Here is a 19,509-nt window from a genome sequence, read left to right as displayed (position 1 = left end):
CAATGAAGGCTTATGAAGAAAAAAAGCCTTGTCATCTACTCCCAAATGAGCTCAATTAAGATGGTGGAGCCAATTTTGACACTTTTTATATAACGTCACTTCTTATGCTGGTGTTGATTAGGACAGAAAGGTGTGCCCTCCCTAGTGAGCTCAGTAGATATGTCTCAACAAACAGACACCATTGTCAGGATCGGATGCCAGGGCATATTTCTTACAGAAACGTGAGCAGCCCCCAGCTTGGGACAGGAGTAGAAATGTTAAGCTAGAAGAAGCCGCTATATAAACGCAGGTCTCTGTTTATATGTAAACCTGGGAGAGGCCTGTCTGGTCTTCCTTCCTGTTCGGTGTCCACTGGGGCTGTCCCTCTGGACGGGTGTGGGGGAGCAGCCTGGCTCTTGGACCCTGTACATTTGCATTTCCTGACCTCGCTTCTTTGTTCCTGAAACTCCCCTTCTGGGAAGTGCCCTCTGGAAGGCAGTGGAGTTGAGAGAGCACAGAGTCAGTTTAAGGCATTTTGCTGTGGCCCCACCACTCGCATGATGTACAGGCCACTCTGTCCCCGGAACTCTGAGACCACAGCCCGCGATGGGCTCTCTTCTCTCACGCAGCTGTCGCCCTGCCAGCCTCCTCGATACCCAGCTGCTCTGATAATGCTTGGTCCTGCTTCTCCCTTCTAGACGTGCTCTGAGTCTTTGCAAGTCAGAGGGCTAATCCATGAAGCTAATTCAGCACAGGACACAGGAAGTTGGCAATAGACTTCTGTGTGTTTGAATAATTTCTCATTAATATTACCTCGGTGGATAATTTAGACATTGTAGTAGGCCACTGGGGAGAGAACTGAGAGCAGAGGGATCTTTCAGAAGTCCACCTAGATGTACCATTTTGGGTGGAATCCAACTTACTGTAAAGCAGGCCCTGTGGCAAAAATTGCACAGAGGACTGTGGTAGAAGGAGCTTACATTTAGAGCATGGTCTCCTTTCCTGCAGGCTTCCCTTGTGGCTCAGCTAGTAAAGAATCTGTCTGCAATGCGGGGGACCTGGGTTCGATCCATGGGTCAGGAAGATCCCCTGGAGAAGGGAACAGCTGCCTACTCCAGTATTCTGGCCTGGAGAATTCTATGGACTGTATAGTCCATGAGGTCGCGAAGTGTCTGACATGACTAAGCCACCTTCACTTTTACTTTCTTTCTCTCCTTTCCTCCTCTCAGCCCTTTGTATCTGGGCGAGCTGCTTGAGGGCAAGCAAGGCTTGGACGGAACCACTTGATGGTCTGTTTGTATTTTCATTCCCTTCCTACCATGATGGTCATGGTCAGCCTTGGAGACCAGTGGATGGAGGGTGTGACAGGCAATGGTCCAGGACTAGAGAGTGGACACTGGTAGCATCATGAGTGTCCACCTCACTCTGTTCCCTCGTGGTAACCACCGAGCCTCCTTCGGAATTTGGTCCAGGGTGAGGCAGATCTCTCCTACTTGCAGCACACGGGGTCTTCCCTGACATGCCCCCCAAGCAGCCACTCACTTTATGTGGCACCACTGTGGACCTTGAGTAAGGATGGCACCTTCTCTGCTCATCATTTCGGCAGTCTCTGCAGATACCAGTCACCCCTGCACCCACCAACCTCGTCACGTTTTCCTGTATAATCCCCAGTTTGCCTTATCTGTTTAGAACCTGGGATCCTTTCCAGTGAGTGGAAGGATGATGTGGTGGCCACACTGTCACAGTTCCTGGTGCCATCTGTACATCACACACATGAAATAAAACGGGTTCACAATGCCTGGTGCCCTGAAAAGAGGGAAGGGGTCTGCTGTTGAGGTGTGAACTGTGAAGAGTTCATCCACCAGCACATTCTTTGGAGGATAACAGCGGTTGGGTACGGTGCCAGGGCACCTCCGATCAGTGTGGGCCACGGTCGGCCCAGCCAGAGCAGAGGGTTTGCCTCCCTCTGGTTCCTGGGCAGGCATTTGCCTCACCTTGCATCGTGTGTGCTTCCCATCTGTGAAACTCCCTGAACGAAGGAAGCAGACGCCCCCACACTTCAGTCTTGAATAACAGTATTACTTTATGTAGGGGAGGAGACGAGCTCTTCCATGTAGGCAAAACCAGTCACACACAGTGGGTCCTGGGCCAGCATGCGGGCAAGAACAGTGCCACCGACAGGAAGGTCTTGGAGATGGTGCCAGTGGTGGCAGCTGGCCCTGCCTTGCTGTCACTCCCGGGCCCTCAGGGCAGCAGTGAGGTTCTCCGCAGTGCCTACCATAAATGCAAATACGTCTCATTCATGTGAGACTGTGGCTGCTATCTCCAGAATTAAGCAGTTAACCCATCTGGGAATAAATTTGAAGGCATTATGAATGTTTTTGCATAACTTCTTCCTGGAATCGCCATCCTTCTAAGTTTGTGTGTTCAGAAACAATGGGGACATTTTTAGGATTCCTGCGACACCCAGACAGCCAAACTCCCTGGTGGAATTATAATAACCAAGAGATAAGAGCTGGCCCCCATGTCCGGCCACAAATGCAGAGCAGCACAACTGCATAGGGTCATGGTCCCAAAGAACTGAATTTGGAAACAGAGGTCATGAGAGTCTGCAACAGCTGACGCTCCTTCACAGGCTTCCTTCCGGATGGAGTGACCCCTCCGATCGTTGCGGCATTGCTCTCCATGACCTGGCTGGCCTGTTAGGCCCCGCGACACCTGAGCAAGGCCTCGACTGCTGCTGGACCCACACTGGCTCCCGGTTCGTCCCAGTCGTCGGCATGAGAAGAGTCTCGCAGAGTTACTCAGACACTCTCACCAGCTGATTTTATCTGACCCTCACGTCGGTGTGCGAAGAGCTGAAGCGGGTGGCGTCAGAGCCACTCCCCGATGTGGGAAAGACACCCAGGCGGAGCCGACTTCAATCATGTTCGTCTCTAATGAAGTGAAAACACAGGGAAATTACCTTTGCACATACAGATGTTGCTTCCTTCTCTGGGTTTCCATTCACTTTCACACCAGCTATGGGCAACCACAGTGTGAGAGTCCCCATCTGGGCAGGTTGGTCACCGGTCACCGGCCAGAGCGCTCATAGCTCACGTCGGGCTGTGCCATATGCAGGTGCAGGTCAGCAGGTGGGGGCTGGCCTGGGACTGCATCTCTCACCTGCTTAGGTGCTGCCACAGCTGTCATGGAAAAGCCAGGCTCCCTGGGGTCCGGCTCCGTCTGCAGCCTCCCTGGACCTGTGCCTAGGAGGCAGAGCGGGCAGGGAAGACAGTTGGCCCCTGCCCCACATGGCTCCAGCAGGTACCAGCAGTCACTGGTTCACCTGTCCTCGTCAGCCAGGTGGCCAATGCTCAATGCAGGCGCTGAGTGCACAGGTGAGGGTGATCTCCACGGAAAACCCCCAGCCAGACAGAAGGGGGACCCTGAACAGAGGACTCTGGTCAGTGGGCCACAGCCAGCACCCTTCAGCAGGCCCAGCCTCTTACTTAGCTTTCATCTTTTATCCCTCCAGGTGGTTCAGTGGCATCGAAGAGAGGCTCATTCATTTTTCTTTTCTTTCTTTTTTAAAACATTGTTGGGTGGGATTTATGTGCACAGTCTCCTTAGTTTGGAAATTCTGAGAATTATCTTATTTTTTTCAGACTCCACATCTTCTCCATTTAATGCATCTGTTACAGTACAGTCTAATGGCTCTAACCATAGCAGTGATGACAAAAAATACCAGTAATGAAACTTGGTGAGATATAGCATATCAGAGGTACCAGCTGCTTTTTCTCTATTTTTCTGTTTTAATCCTCATACCACTCTAGGAGGATTTAGCACTTGTTCCACTCTGAATTCCAGGACAGAGTCCAAACCAAACATGGCATTTTCTGAGAATCTTGGATTTCTCATCCTGTGGACCAAATAAGTAGGCTGACATTTTAAAATAGGTTTAGCCCCAAACTGTTTGAGTTGCACAATAAATGAGAATGCACTGTGCAGGGTTCTGGCAACTTGGAAGCCCTTAGCTACAAGCAAGTCCAGAGAAGGCGATGTGGCTGCACTATGGTTCATCCTCCCAACAGATGGTGGTTTGGAAGTTCCTTTGGTATGTCTGACTAGGCTGACTGGCTGCACAGAGGGAGGGGTCCTCTGTCCGCTGCAGCGTGGTGAAGCTGCCAGGGGAGGGGGACTTGTATCTGGATCTAAACTAGTAAACAGAACTAGTAAATATTCATTGAAAGGACTGATGCTAAAGCTGAAACTCCAATACTTTGGTCTCCTGACGTGAAAAACTGACTCACTGGAAAAGACCCTGATGCTGGGAAAGACTGAAGGCAGGAGAAGGGGATGACAGAGGATGAGATGGTTGGATGGCATCACCGACTCAATGGACATGAGTTTGAGTAAACTCCGGGAATTGGTAATGGACAGGGAAGCCTGGCGTTCTGCAGTCCATGGGATCGCAAAGAGTCAGACACGACTGAGCAACTGAACTGAACAGAGTGCTCCTCTGTCCGCTGAGGCGTGGTAAAGCTGCCCTGGGGGAACTTGGATCTGGATCTGAAGTAGTAAACAGCGCTCTGGACTCCCTTCAGCACATCCTTCCCAGCTGCCACCCCTGCCCTGTGTCCCCGTGTGCCTTGTGTCCGTCTGGGTCCAGGTGGTCTCTCCTTGCCATCTCCCCTTCTGCCAGCACCCTGTGTTCACCCGGAATGTCATTATGCTTTAGTACGTGAGTCCCATGGGAGAGCTGCTCTAATCATTCCAACCGTCAGCCTCAGGCTGCTCTTCTGACCTGGTAGAGACAAACAGGGCACCTGAGTTCTTCTTTGCAGGGACCAGGCAGTGTGGCCAGGATGGAGATTAGCTTCTTACCATGTCTACCCCTGTTTTATCCAGTAGTCATGCATGGCTATTTAAATTTAAACTAAAAAAAAAAAAAATCAAAGTGGGTAAAATTCGTTAGCTCTGTTGCGTTAGTAGTATTCCACATTTGTTAGTACGTAAAGTTATTGTTTTATTCATTAAGCATACCTTTACTCTGTGAAACTGACTGCATTTTGCTGAGACTAGATACTGTCACCTGGTTGGAATTCTGGTTACTTTTTCTAGCTAGGGGATGGAAAAAGCAACACAGTTTTTTTACTGCCATTACCCCAAAGTACAAAAAGCAGCAAGCAAGATATTATTATTTGTGGTTTTCTTTTTAAAGATCAAAATCCCTGTAAAAGGAATATGCACAATAAAATGTTTAAACCCTATTTTCATTAGTCTGTCAGGTGACTAAATAGAAAAATTACTGTAGCAACTTAGGTTTATAGAAAAGAAATCAAAATAGAGCAACCTCTCATGCAGTTACACAGAACATATTAGAAGGCTGTTAACTTTATCATTTTACTCCGGTTAGAGATTCTGAATGAAGTTTACAATATATAAGCATTGACGAATTACTGAAAACAAGTCTGAAATGTAATGATTTCTCCAAACTTGCCTAAGCATGGACTAAAGTCCCCGCCTGCACCTCAGTAGGAATGGGAGAAAAACGTACCAATGTGGTCAATGTGGATGGCCACAGGTGGCCAGTGGCTTGTGTGCAGGACAGCACAGATTGTTGCACTGGGCTGGACGTGTAAGGCAGCCATGGGGAAACACAAATTTCCAAAGAAGATAAAGAAAAAAAAATATATATATATATATAAGTACGTGATGAAAGAGGACCTGTCCTACTAGATCTACAGGAAATAGAATCCTGCAGTACTGGTAGAAGAGTAAATATTTTAATCACTGGAAAAGATTAGGTTTCCCAGAAGCAAATACTAATAGAGAAACTTAATGATGACAAGGAAGGTCATTAATTCAATAAATGATGTTGAAAAACGTGTAGACTTAATTGGGGAAAGTCAGTGAAGATCCTTAATTTATACCTTACATAGAAACAAGTTGAAGAAGAGCTTAACGGAATTTGTAGAAAGCCATAACACTAAAAATAGCAATTTTAAAAAATTGAGGAACATTTAATTATGACAAGAAGAAAAGGGGACTTTCCAGGAAGACCATTAATGGATGACACTCAAAGCAGGATCCGAACAGATCCTCAACTGTTCAGGGTCAGCAGGTGCATCTTGGCCTCCCTGCCGGTCCCTGCTTCCATGGATTCTGGTCCTGGCTGGTCCCACGGCTTTCGCAGCCCAGCCCCACAGCACTCCTGGCTCATCAGGCGCAGTCCACGTGCCCTCCTTGCTCTCATACACTTGGATGAAGCATAGAGCTTCAGTGCACCAAACAGTATTCATTGTGAAATAACTAAGGTATATAAGAAACTAGGGAACTATGTACCTCAAGGATTACAGGCAGGCTGTTTCCAATAGGAAAACAGCTGATAGGTTCCTCATAGAACAAGAAAAGCAAGGACTGAAAAGCGAAGGGGGATTCCTCAGCCTCTGTAGTAACAAGAAAAAATTCACATCCTTAAAACATGGAGGTATTACTTTTTGCCTGACAAATTTACAACCTTTTTCTTTTATTTTATTTCTTTTAATAAAATCCTCATTTCTGCTAGAATTCCTGGCAGACAGTCTCATTTACTCCTGGTCAGAGTCTGTATTGGCACAGAATTCCCAGAAAGAGTCTCTCAATGTGTAACATTGAAACTTAAAACATTATATGTTCTCCTTGAACTGGTAAGTCTGTTCCTAGGAATATATCTTTACTTATCCGTAAAGATTATGCCTATCATTTTGCCCTTTGATACTGTTAATGGTGTTCTCAAGGCAAGTATACTGAAGTGGTTTGCCATTCCCTTCTCCAGTGGACCACATTCAGCTGTGGTCCATGTGATCAGATCGACTAGTTTCCTGTGATTATGATTTCAGTGTGTCTGCCCTCTGATGCCCCCTCACAATACCTACCGTCTTAGTTGGGTTTCTCTTACCTTGGGCGTGGGATATATCTTCACAGCTGCTCTGAGAAAGCGCAGCCACTGCGCCTTACCTTGGACGAGGGGTATCTCCTCAAGACCGCCCCTCCTGACCTTGACTATGCCAAAGCCTTTGACTGTGTGGATCACAATAAACTGTGGAACATTCTGAAAGAGATGGGAATATCAGACCACCTGACCTGTCTCTTGAGAAACCTGTATGCAGGTCAGGAAGCAACAGTCAGAACTGGACATGGAACAACAGACTGGTTCCAAATAGGAAAAGAAGTATGTCAAGGCTGTATATTGTCACCTTGCTTATTTAACTTATATGCAGAGTACATCATGAGAAATGCTGGGCTGGAAGAAGCACAAGCTGGAATCAAGATTGCCGGGAGAAATATCAATAACCTCAGATATGCAGATGACACTACCCTGATGGCAGAAAGTGAAGAGGAACTCAAAAGCCTCTTGATGAAAGTGAAAGAGGAGAGTGAAAAGGTTGGCTTGAAGCTCAACATTCAGAAAACAAAGATCATGGCATCTGGTCCCATCACTTTATGGGAAATAGATGGAAAAACAGTGGCAACAGTGTCAGACTTTATTTTTTTGGGCTCCAAAATCACTGCAGATGCTGATTGCAGCCATGAAATTAAAAGACGCTTGCTCCTTGGAAGGAAAGTTATGACCAACCTTGATAGTATATTAAAAAGCAGAGACATTACTTTGCCAACAAAGGTCCGTCTAGTCAAGGCTATGGTTTTTCCCGTGGTCATGTATGGATGTGAGAGTTGGACTGTGAAGAAAGCTGATCGCCGAAGAATTGATGCTTTTGAACTGTGGTGCTGGAGAAGACTCTTGAGAGTCCCTTGGACTGCAAGGAGATCCAACCAGTCCATTCTAAAGGAGATCAGTCCTGGGTGTTCATTGGAAAGACTGATGCTAAAGCTGAAACTGCAATACTTTGGCCACCTCATGCGACGAGTTGACTCACTGGAAAAGACTCTGATGCTGGGAAAGGTTGGGGGCGGGAGGAGAAGGGGACGACCGAGAATGAGATGGCTGGATGGCATCACCGACTCTGTGGACATGAGTTTGAGTGAACTCCTGGAGTTGGTGATGGACAGGGAGGCCTGGCGTGCTGTGATTCATGGGGTCGCGGAGAGTCGGACATGACTGAGCAACTGAACTGAACTGAACTGAACTGAAAGATCTATGCACAATGAGGTTACCTCTAGTTACATAGAACTGTTGACATCAGAAATAGTCAAGAATCAGAGCAAGACTTAATAATTTAGGTACACCATTAAGATAAAGCATTATGTAGTCCCTAAACGTAATAGTTTTGAGGAATTTTAAATTACTTGGAAATACTCGGTGAAAGCAGTATATAACATTGCATAGGCAGTCTGCTCACCATGATTCATATTAAATGTTTATTTGACTTTACAGAGGGGATTGTTCAGTCACGTCACCATAGCAATGAAGAGGATACACAATCCACCCTCAAAATAACCGTCACACTACCACTAAGTTTGGTCAACACAGTTCAGTTCAGTTGCTCAGTCATGTCCAACTCTTTGCAACCCCATGGACAGCAGCACACCAGGCCTCCCTGTCCATCACCAACTCCCAGAACTCACTCGTACTCATGTCCATTGAGTCGGTAATGCCATCCAACCATCTCATCTTCTGTCATCCCCTTCTCTTCCTGCCTTCAATCTTTCCCAGCATCAGGGTCTTTTCAGATGAGTCAGTTCTTCACATCAGGTGGCCAAAGTATTGGAGTTTCAGCTTCAACATTAGTCCTTCCAATGAATATTCAGGACTAATTTCCTAAATAAGTCCTATTTCCTTCTATGTATTTTGTTCATATTTTCCGACCCTTTTCAAAAGACCAGTCACCATTTCTCTCACAAATGTCAATACAGAGATTTTTATAAAGTGGTTTCAGGGATGGAGTGACTGAGACCTATGACAGTCCCCACAGTCGCGTCCTGCTGCTCCATAGGAGTGAGAGAGAGCAGAGAGCTGGAGTGTGCAGTCTTCACTGAGTAGGAGGCAAGCCGTACACCCTGACTGTGGCTGGAGAGAAGGCCCTCCGAGAGGAGGGGTCTCCCATGTGGGATGTTGGTGGAGATTTTGATGCAGAGGCAGAGGTCAGTTAGAAAAAGATAAAATGAGTATAATTAATTCAAGATAGTAACTCACACAACAAACCTTCATCTAATGCCTTTTCTACATTTGAAGTATCGCATCAGATGTCAAGTCTGCTCAGCCATGCATCCTTGATTCAAGAGAAGCCAGGGTGCAGATGGAGGTTTTGGAAGACCTGGTTTGTTCAGCTAGTGTTAGCCTAGACCCAGGGAGCATAAGGCTCACCAGCTCCTGACCAGTCAAGGAGAGGGTGGTGACACACCAGACACAGAATGATTAGCGTGGGTCCCGGGTGAGACCTCATATGTGCCCAGCCCCTTGGTGCAAGCTGAGAGAGAAGCAATAAAACAGCCTGCAAACTGCTCACATCTGGTAGATCCATGCATGAGCACAGACACATGAAGTTCCAATGACAGGACGAGACTGTGGCTCAGAGGGGTCAGTCCCATCTCTCAACTGAATCCTCCTTCTCAGAGATTTGGAAAGGAATACACATCTGCCCGTACTGCCGGGAGCTGCGCTGAGTGCCCCTCAAGCTCACATGTTGAGGATCTGACCCCCAGGGGCTCAGAATGCGACTGTATCTGGAAATAGGTGTCTTTCCCAGGTGGCGCTAACGGTTAAGAATCCACCTGCCAAAGCAGGAGACACAAGAGTCACAGATTCGATCCCTGGATCAGGAAGATCTCCTGGAGAAGGAAACGGCTATCCACTCCAGTATTCTTGCCTGGGAAATCCCATGGACAGAGGAGCCTGGCAGGCTGCAGTCCATGGGGTCACAAAGAGTCGGACATGACTGAGCATGCACAGATACAGATAGGTCATTAAGTTAAAATAAACTCATGGGGTGGGCCCTTTAGGACGGGTGTCCTTGTAAGAGGAGATTAGGACACAGGCCAGAGAGAGGACTGTGTGAGGACACACGTGGCGTCCACTTGCCCAGGAGAGGGGTCTCAGGGGGAACCAGCCCTGTGACATGGTGATCTCAGCCTCCAGCCTGCAGGACTGGGGGGAAATTGGTTTCTCTGTTTGACAACCCTCATCTGGGACAGGTTGTTACGGCCGCCCTAGGAGTCAGCTTGTCATTTAGCACTGCTCTTCAAATGGAGGTCCACTCTGATTCCACAAACTCTCTTTCCTTTTATGCCATCATTGCCAATAAGACGCCTCCGACATCTGAGTTAACCCTGGACCTGGAAGGTCAAGTGTGTGGTTTTCCTGTTTAATTTGTGTATGAGCTTCGTGTCTGTTTTGTGTGTCCAAAACAGAAGGACCGTGGCATAGCAATTTGATTTCTCCTCTCTCTCCGTGGTCCATTTCAGATTGCACACCACTGAATTTAAGGGACTGAGCCCAGGTCTGGATACTGTGGTCTCTGTGGTCTCTCCACAGCTGGTGGGCCCTGGGTCAGTGACCTCTTGACCAGCTCTCTCTGTCAGAGTCTGACCGTTTACTGGGAAACAGACTGCAATGTGTCAGAGGATGTGGATATCCTCTGACTTGAGTTTCAAAATGCTACCTCGAGGAGACAGCAGAAAACATGTCTTTTCCTCAGATTCATAAAGGACCCATGACCCCCAGTATGCTTGAAAACTACCAGGAAACTTTGCGCATGCCTACGGGGTGTGAGATATTTCAGCTCTACCATCTACTGCGTTCTCCCTTTTTTCCTACTCATTTCCTCCTCCTGGTGCCAGGAACAGTGAAACTGGAAGAAGTAAGTGGCACCGACTGTATGCCTAGTCTGGGATTTCTGGGTGAATGAAGGGTCCTAAGAGATGGTCAGCGTGGGCTGAGCTTCTGGTTCCCAGCACCTATGTGTGTATTGGCTTCCAGTTTTCCTAGGAAGGTGGTGGCCGAGGGGGCATCCACAGCTCTCCTAGGAAGGCCTCCACAGCTTTCAGCTGCAGGAATCACCCCTTTGGTCAACAAGTGTGACTCACTGCAGCTCTCCAATGAAGGCCAGCAAACAGCAAGCAGGGTGAATGCCTTAAGTATAGTCCAGAAAGTTCTGGCTGCTGTGGAAAAATCGCAGTGCCAATTAGGTCAGAGACGTAGATATAAGAAACACAGGTTCAGTCCTGGGGTCAGGAAGATCCCCTGGATGAGGGCATGACCACCCATTCCAGTATTCTTGCCTGGAGAGTCCCATGGACAGTAGTCTGGCGGGCTACAGTCTAGGGGGTCACAAAGAGACACAACTGAGTGAGTTAGCACAGCACACGTAGGTCACAACAGTAGAACACAGATCTGACTAATGCAGCGAACAAGCAAGCGAGGGAAAGCAGTCAGGGCTGGGCTGCCCTGGAGCCCAAACTCCACATGCCCTAGAGCAACATGCCCTGCCCACGTAGTTATAAACCCTCTGAAACTTTTCATTAAGAACTCACACAGCCTTTGATACAACAGGGCCCTGATCTGACTTCCTCGTGGATTCAGAAGGTCAGGAATTGAGGTGCAGAAATCCAGGTGCTGCCAAACTCATGATCTGAGTGATGCACTGGGTTCACAGGAGTGGGAGACGGGCATTTTAGATAACAGGGAGAGTAAAATGCTTATGCATGGGCCTGGCATTAACTGCTCATGCCTCAAGGGTTTTTCAAGTGTAATTTGGTTGTAATTATACTTGTAATTCAAGTATAATTTGGTTGCTAAAAAGAAAAACATCTCACTTTTTTATGTTAGCTGTCCAAACCCAAGTCTGTTTCTTTTTCCAAAGAGAAAATAATGCTCAAAAATGACACAGTTTCTCTTAAAATATGGTGTTATTTAATCAGCTACATTAAAGGAGTACATCAAGGTTGTATATTGTCACCCTGCTTATTTAACTTATATTCAGAGTACATCATGAGGAACACTGGGCTAGAAGAGGCACAATCTGGAATCAAGAATGCCGGGAGAAATATCAATAACCTCAGATATGCAGATGACACCACCCTTATGGCAGAAAGTGAAGAGGAACTCAAAAGCCTCTTGATGAAAGTGAAAGAGGAGAGTGAAAGGTTGGCTTGAAGCTCAACATTCAGAAAACAAAGATCATGGCATCTGGTCCCATCACTTCATGGGAAATAGATGGGGAAACAGTGGAAACAGTGTCAGACTCTATTTTTTGGGCTCCAAAATCACTGCGGATGCTGATTTCAGCCATGAAATTAAAAGACACTTACTCCTTGGAAGTAAGGTTATGACCAACCTGGATAGTGTATTAGAAAGCAGATACATTACTTTGCCAGCAAAGGTCCGTCTAGTCAAGGCTATGGTTCTTCCAGTGGTCATGTATGGATGTGACAGTTGGACTGTGAAGAAGGCTGATCGCCGAAGAATTGATGCTTTTGAACTGTGGTGTTGGAGAAGACTCTTGAGAGTCCCTTGGACTGCAAGGAGATCCAACCAGTCCATTCTAAAGGAGATCAGTCCTGGGTGTTCATTGGAAGGACTGATGCTAAAGCTGAAACTCCAATACTTTGGCCACCTCATGCGACGAGTTGACTCACTGGAAAAGACTCTGATGCTGGGAGGGATTGGGTCGGTTGGAGAAGGGGACGACAGAGAATGAGATGGCTGGATGGCATCACCAACTCTGTGGACATGAGTTTGAGTGAACTCCGGGAGTTGGTGATGGACAGGGAGGCCTGGCGTGCTGTGATTCATGGGGTTGCAAAGAGTCGGACATGACTGAGTGACTGAACTGAACTTAACTGAATTCCCATGAAGATCCAGTGACCTGATCAGCAAACATATGTTGAACGACTGGCTGAACATACACAAAAACTGTATCTTTGATTTAAAATAATAATAAATGTGGAAAGTGGTGCCCTTGTTTTGGCGTCACTGTTTAATAATCAGTGTAATAATGATACTGTATTTGCGACCCTCTTTATTTACACTTTACACTCCAGTGAGATAACAGAGTTGCATGCTCAGTCCTGGCCTGAGCTTTAGACCTGCCGAGAGACCTGAGGGCCACCTAGATCAGAGACCTCAGAATCCAGGCCAGTGAGTGTGTACCACCTCAGGACACACGTGCAGCAGGAACAAGCACATCAAAACCAAACTGCCCATGTGGGAGCACTTTGAGGCTAGAGGTCCATGGCTCCTGTCTCCAGCCTACATTTAGCAGCTGAGAGGTCTTTGGAAACTGGCTGTCCTTCTCATGCCTCAGTTGCCTCCTCTCTAACAGGGCAAATGATATATCTCTGAGTGCTGAGAGGATTTTGTGAGTCAGTGTGTATGAAGGGCTCTGTTGTTTCTGGAATCTAGCAAGCCTCCAGTTGGAGAGAATATGCAGAAAGAGAGTTTGCTGCAGCCATGGGGACAAGTAGTCAAGAATGGGGAATGTGGGTAGGGGAAATAGCCTAGAGATACATACATGGAGCACAAGGGGATTGATAATTGAGGAAACCAAAGCAGAACTGCATATTTAAGATGCTATTTCTGGAAACCAAGCAAGTGTCTGGTAAGTTTTGTGGCTAGGATTCAAGATGATTATAATTCTTACCTTAGAATAGTCCCAGAAAAGAAGACTCTTCTGTAATAGAATAGCTTTACCTTAAGAGTATCCCACCTATCTGGTGGGAGGACCCAGATATATTTTACATCCAATATATCTGTTAGAATAGATCTATTCTTAGAAGATGCTTGCTCCTTGGAAGAAAAGCTATGACAAACCTAGACAGCATATTAAAAAGAAGAGACATCACTTTGCTGACAAAGGTTCCTATAGTCAAGCTATGGTTTTTCAGTGGTCATGTACAGGTGTGAGTTGGACCCTAAAGAAGGCTGAGTGCTAAAAAAATTGATGCTTTCAGATTGTGATGTGAGAGTCCCTTGGACTGCAAGGAGATCAAACCAGTAATCCTAAAGGAAATCAACACTGAATATTCATTGGAAAAACTGATGCTGAAACTGAAGCTCCAATACTTTAGCCACTTGATGCAAAGAGCCAACTCTGGAAAAGACCTTAGTGCTGGGAAACACTGAAGGCAAAAGGAGAAGAGGGTGGCAGAGGATGAGATGGTTGGATGGCATTACCAGCTCAATGGACAAAAGTTTGAGCAAGCTCCGAGTGATAGTGAAGGACAGGGAAGCCTGACATGCTGCAGTCTATGGGATCACATAGAGTTGGGCACGACATAGCAACTGAATAACAACAGAATGCCTGTTCTTAGGTGTGACAGATACAGTAGAAATGTTGGAAATGGTGGTGGTGGTTGGGAAAGTCTTCTTGGAAGAGAGAAAATTTTAATGAAGCCTTGAAATGCAGGTAAAATATTGCAAAGAAAGTAGTTTGAAAAGGTGTATGGTCAGAAATTAGAATACCGAATCTAGGCAGTACTGGGAGTTAAATTACAGAAATACCAAAGAGGTGGCAGTCCCAAAATTGAGAATCAAGTTAAATAATCCAGTATTTGAAATGCAAATTTAAAAATACTATACTCAACTGACATGGAAGCATGATATTTTTAAGGATTTAAATTTTTTTCCCTGGGTTCTATTTTGATCCTAGCCATGATATTCCTGACATAAATTTGACACTTCTCTTTTTGACTAAGAAAAGTGGGAGAATTTTAACCAAGAGAATTCAGTCCTGATGCTTCAAATTGCCAATTTGAAGTGATCTTGGTAGTAGCTTGAAAAGCATATTAAGTTACAGAGATGCAATTACACATGGACTAAGGTTAGGAATCCCAGACTCAAAATATTGTTATTGTTTTTATTGTTATTGCTCCATTGTTGTGGAACTTCACTTGTCATGTATTTTATTTCATTTCTGGGAATGCTTTTAGTTCTTAGGATTTCTGTGTTTTCAGCAAAAGTCAATTCATTTATTCTTACAACTATCTCTGGGGCTCTTGAGAGAGCAAGAAAATCTGCATTATCTTAACCGGTGGTTATAAAGTTATATTTTTTAATTTTAGAGCAAGTTTAGGTTTACAAAACAACTGAGAGGAAGGTCCAGAGATTCCTATATACCCCATGTCCCCACCCATGCAAACCTCTTCCATTATCAACATCCCCCACCAGATGGAACATTTGTTATAATATATGAACCATTGTCAACACATCTCCATCACTCCGAGCTCATAGTTTGCATCAGGGTTCACTATTGGTGCTGTCATTCTGTGGCAAGGGGATGGCTTTTATAGTATTTGGGGGGCCGGGTGGGTCTCAGCAACAGGCTGAGGACAGAAGGTCTGGGATGCTCATCTCAGGAAGACAGGACATGGTGCGGTGGGAAGGGCACTGACTTCCTCCCTTCAGGCTGCCGTGATGGAATGCCAGAGACCCGGAAGAGACCTGGCAGAGACCCAGAAGAGACCTGGCAGCTCATGAACAATAGACTCTGATTCCTCATAGCTCTGGAGGCTGCACATCCAAGATCAGGGTGCCAACAGAGTCTCTGTACAGTGAGGACCTGCTTCCTGGTTCACAGATGGCATGTTCTCACTATGTCCTCACCTGGAGGAAGGGGTGAGGGATCTCTCTGGGGTCTCCTTTATAAGGACCCTGATTCCACCCTGGAGGCTCCATCCTCATGACCTCATCACCTCCCAGAGGGGCCCCTTCTGACACCATCATGTTGGGGGTTAGGTTTCAACGTATGAGTTTGAGAGGGGCTCAGACACTCAGTCTGTAGCAGAAAAGTACTAAGTGAGCATTAAGGTGTGCTCCATGGGCTCCTGAAGCAGAGAAAAGGCAGAGAGACCCCTGGTCATCCGCTGGGGGAGAGGGTGGCCCAGCTGTTGTGGAGCCTGTTCAGAATGAGGTGATGCTCCCAGGATGGCCCAGGGACAGGCGCCTGGGAGGCCTGCACGCATGTGGCACCAGCTGTGAGGGGGCCAGCAAACCCTGACCTCCTGGTTCCCGAAGATCCACAGCCCACTTTCTTCAGTCAAGAGTACTTTCACTAAACCCGTTTTTACTAGATTTGAGCTCTGCCCTTACTGTGGTCTGTCCTCTGAGGTCAGGGTGAGCCAGGAGGAATGCTCTTCTTGAGAACTGGGCCCAAACACTAAGAGGTAAAAAGAGTAGCAGCCTTGCCCCTTGGGAGGGTCCAGAGCTTCTCACAGAGCTTGTACCTGGGCCCATGCTGGGGGCCTGTGACTGCCACTGATGAGGCAGGGCACCTTCGGGTGCTTCAAAGAGCCGCACAGACCGAGTGTTCTGACGGTGACCTCAGGCTATTCCTGGTTCTCCGAATGCAGTCTGGATGCCCCTGCTTGAAACAATGGCCAGCTTTAGAGCAGCTCCCTGTGTCTATTTCAGACCTGTTTGGTGTGTCAGGCTTCTAGGATCTAGATAGTAATAGCACCATACTCTGAACAAGAGCTTTCCAGTGTTTTTCACATCAAAGCAGAGGAAAGAAAAACAGTTAAATATCCCATGGCTCATTGGGCTGGGCAGGGCGTCGGCACCTGCACACACCTGAGACCGGCCCCCTGAGACAGCTGCATGCACTCAGTCTTGACAGCTGACCTTCAAGCAGAGTCTGATCATGTCCCCTTCAGTTTCAGTTCAGTCGCTCAGTCGTGTCTGACTCTCCGCAACCCCATGAATCACAGCACGCCAGGCCTCCCTGTCCATCACCAACTCCCGGAGTTCACTCAGACTCACATCCATCGAGTCAGTGATACCATCCAGCCATCTCATTCTCTGTCGTCTCCTTCTCTTCCTGCCCCCAATCCCTCCCAGCATCAGAGTCTTTTCCAGTGAGTCAACTCGTCGCATGAGGTGGCCAAAGTATTGGAGCTTCAGCTTTAGCATCAGTCCTTCCAATGAACACCCAGGATTGATCTCCTTTAGAATGGACTGGTTGGATCTCCTTGCAGTACAAGGGACTCTCAAGAGTCTTCTCCAGCACCACAGTTCAAAAGCATCAATTCTTTGGCGATCAGCTTTCTTCACAGTCCCAACTCTCACATCCATACATGACCACTGGAAAAACCATAGCCTTGACTAGACGGACCTTTGTTGGCAAAGTAATGTCTCTGCTTTTTAATATGCTATCTAGGTTGGTCATAACTTTCCTTCCAAGGAGTAAACATCTTTTAATTTCATGGCTGCAATCAGCATCTGCAGTGATTTTGGAGCCCAGAAAAATAAAGTCTGACACTGTTGCCACTGTTTCCCCATCTATTTCCCATGAAGTGATGGGACCAGATGCCATGATCTTAGTTTTCTGAATGTTGAGCTTTAAGCCAACTTTTTCACTCTTTCACTTTCATCAAGAGGCTTTTTAGTTCCTCTTCACTTTCTGCCATAAGGGTGGTGTCATCTGCATATCTGAGGTTATCGATATTTCTCCTGGCAATCTTGATTCCAGCTTAAAGTATCCTACCATGTTTCATTTTAATCCTTTTTTATAAGTCGTCTTTAGACCAGTTTTGAAGGAAGAACCAATGTAAAAATTAAAAAATAAAGTAGTCACAAACTAAAATTCACTTGTAAATATAAAAAAAGTTATGTGCAAAACGAGTGCAGAACAAATAGGGTAGAGAATTCATGACTTTCCCGTTTCCCCATGTCTGGGTCCTCAGTGGTGTGACAGAGAGGAGCAGATTCTATGTCGACCCCTTGTCTTAGTGGTGTTCTCCCCCTTCTGTCTTTTATGTTAGTGGAGAAGTGACCCCAGGAGAAGCTGTTGTCCAGTTAGACCGTGATAACCTGAACCACTGAGGTGGCACCACACGTCGAGGAGCTTCCACAAGCCAAGGAGCTTGGGACAGGCACGTGCAGCCTCCGTCCTGTCGACACTGAGGATGTGAATGGTGAGCATCACAGCTGGGCAGCAGCGAATGTCAAGAGACCTGCAAGATGGAGGCCCTGCTACTCTGAGTCCGCCTGTCTGGTGTCCGGTGGGCCCTGTCTTCTGATCAGAAGGAGTCGCTGAACTAGGAAGGAATGACAGGATGTTCTCTTTTCTACATTTTAACGTGCGTCACCGCGAAACTAGTCACTGCTCTCCCTGCTATGGCTGTTCCTGCTGGGGCAGGTTAGTGCCACAAATACTAGCAGGTTCAAGTCCTTGTGCTCTGTGTCTCGCCCCTCCCAAACCTCATGGGCTCCTGTAGAGGTTAGGTTTGTATTTCAGGAAATTAGCAACAATACTTTTCATGGTTGTTTTGGTCAGTCCACCAATTTAGGAATTCTGAGGTAGAGGTTGTTACTTACTGAGCATGAGATCTTGGTATTCCTCAAGGTGGAGCATGAATGGAGGACGTGGTTTTTATTTGTGACTCTTTGTCTTGATGACATAATGAGAATATTTTGAGTAAAAGAGACTAATCCACAGGACTGGGTGATCTGTGGGTCTTTGTTACTCCCCATGTGAGTAGTTTCACTCTCCAAATTGATGGAACATGCAGCAGGGCCAGGATGGTGACTGGCTAGGGGATGCAAGGAAGAACCACACACAGGCCTGTCCTGGGTGAGCTCGTGGAGCAATGAGGAATATGCAGCCCAAATCTCTTGGGTGGATTTCCAGTGAATTATGTGAGTAGAGTTCTACTCTGATACCTTAGTCAGAATGGTTAGCATTGTGTAGACTTTGCTCTTTCCTCTGTTTTTGAATTTCTGAATGTGTGAAGTTCTGAGTGGAGCATAAAGGATGAGCAGGAAGAAGCAGACTAAGGGAACCAGAGAGAGTGGCGGGCGCCTGCAGGCGTGTGTACCTACAGCATACACGGGGAAGGAGTTGGCGGCCCAACCACATGCCACTTCCAGGAACAGCAGAAGACACAAAGTTTTCACTTTTGATTGTGTGGTTAGTGAGTCTTAACACTTAAAAAGAAAGTATGCATTTTGCAACTTTAAATAATTTATAAGACTGCAGATTAAGATTTCAAAACACCCAACCACAATAAATGTAACTATTGGGCTAGGGGATCTGTTGGGTTTTTACATCAGTCTGAGTCTTTGTGAAGAGAACCCAGGCTCTGGAAATTGTAACCCATGTCTCACTGGACCATTGCAGTCGGAGAAACACTCGAGTGGGCACACTTTGAGAGCTGCTTACCCATGGCCACTGGGGTTCTCTCATCCTTGACCAGTAACAGACATTACAGCTTTTGAAGTCTCTCACGTTCTTCTGTCTGGAGTGTGAAACTTCCATCAGTGGAAACTGGCCAGCACCATCGCCCAGGACTTCCCAGGTCCCACTGGAGGCTGGACCTTGACGACCAAGGCATGTTGCGGTTCTCTCTTCCTCACTTTTACTCAGCTGCCTGGGGGTGTGCTCTTCCCTCCGCTTCCCCTGTGCCGTCTGTTCCTAGCCGGTTTTCCTCTCTGACCCGCTGCCAAGAATGAGAAGGGAAGTCTCAGAGAGCAGGGAAAAGAGGGATGGAGGAGAGGCCTGTTAGGGTGATCCAGGGAGCCCAAACTCCTCTGTAAGTAAAAAAAAAAATAAATGCCTCAGAGAAATGTCTCCAAGAAGATCAGCTGAACAAGACAGGAATGCAGGTGAGGTT

This window comes from Moschus berezovskii, chromosome 15 (genome assembly GCF_049115385.1).
Source record: "Moschus berezovskii isolate FMDL1 chromosome 15, NW_MosBer_1.0, whole genome shotgun sequence".
NCBI lineage: Eukaryota > Metazoa > Chordata > Mammalia > Artiodactyla > Moschidae > Moschus > Moschus berezovskii.
The sequence above is the reverse complement of the archived record's forward strand: the minus strand, read 5'-3'. Positions refer to the sequence as shown.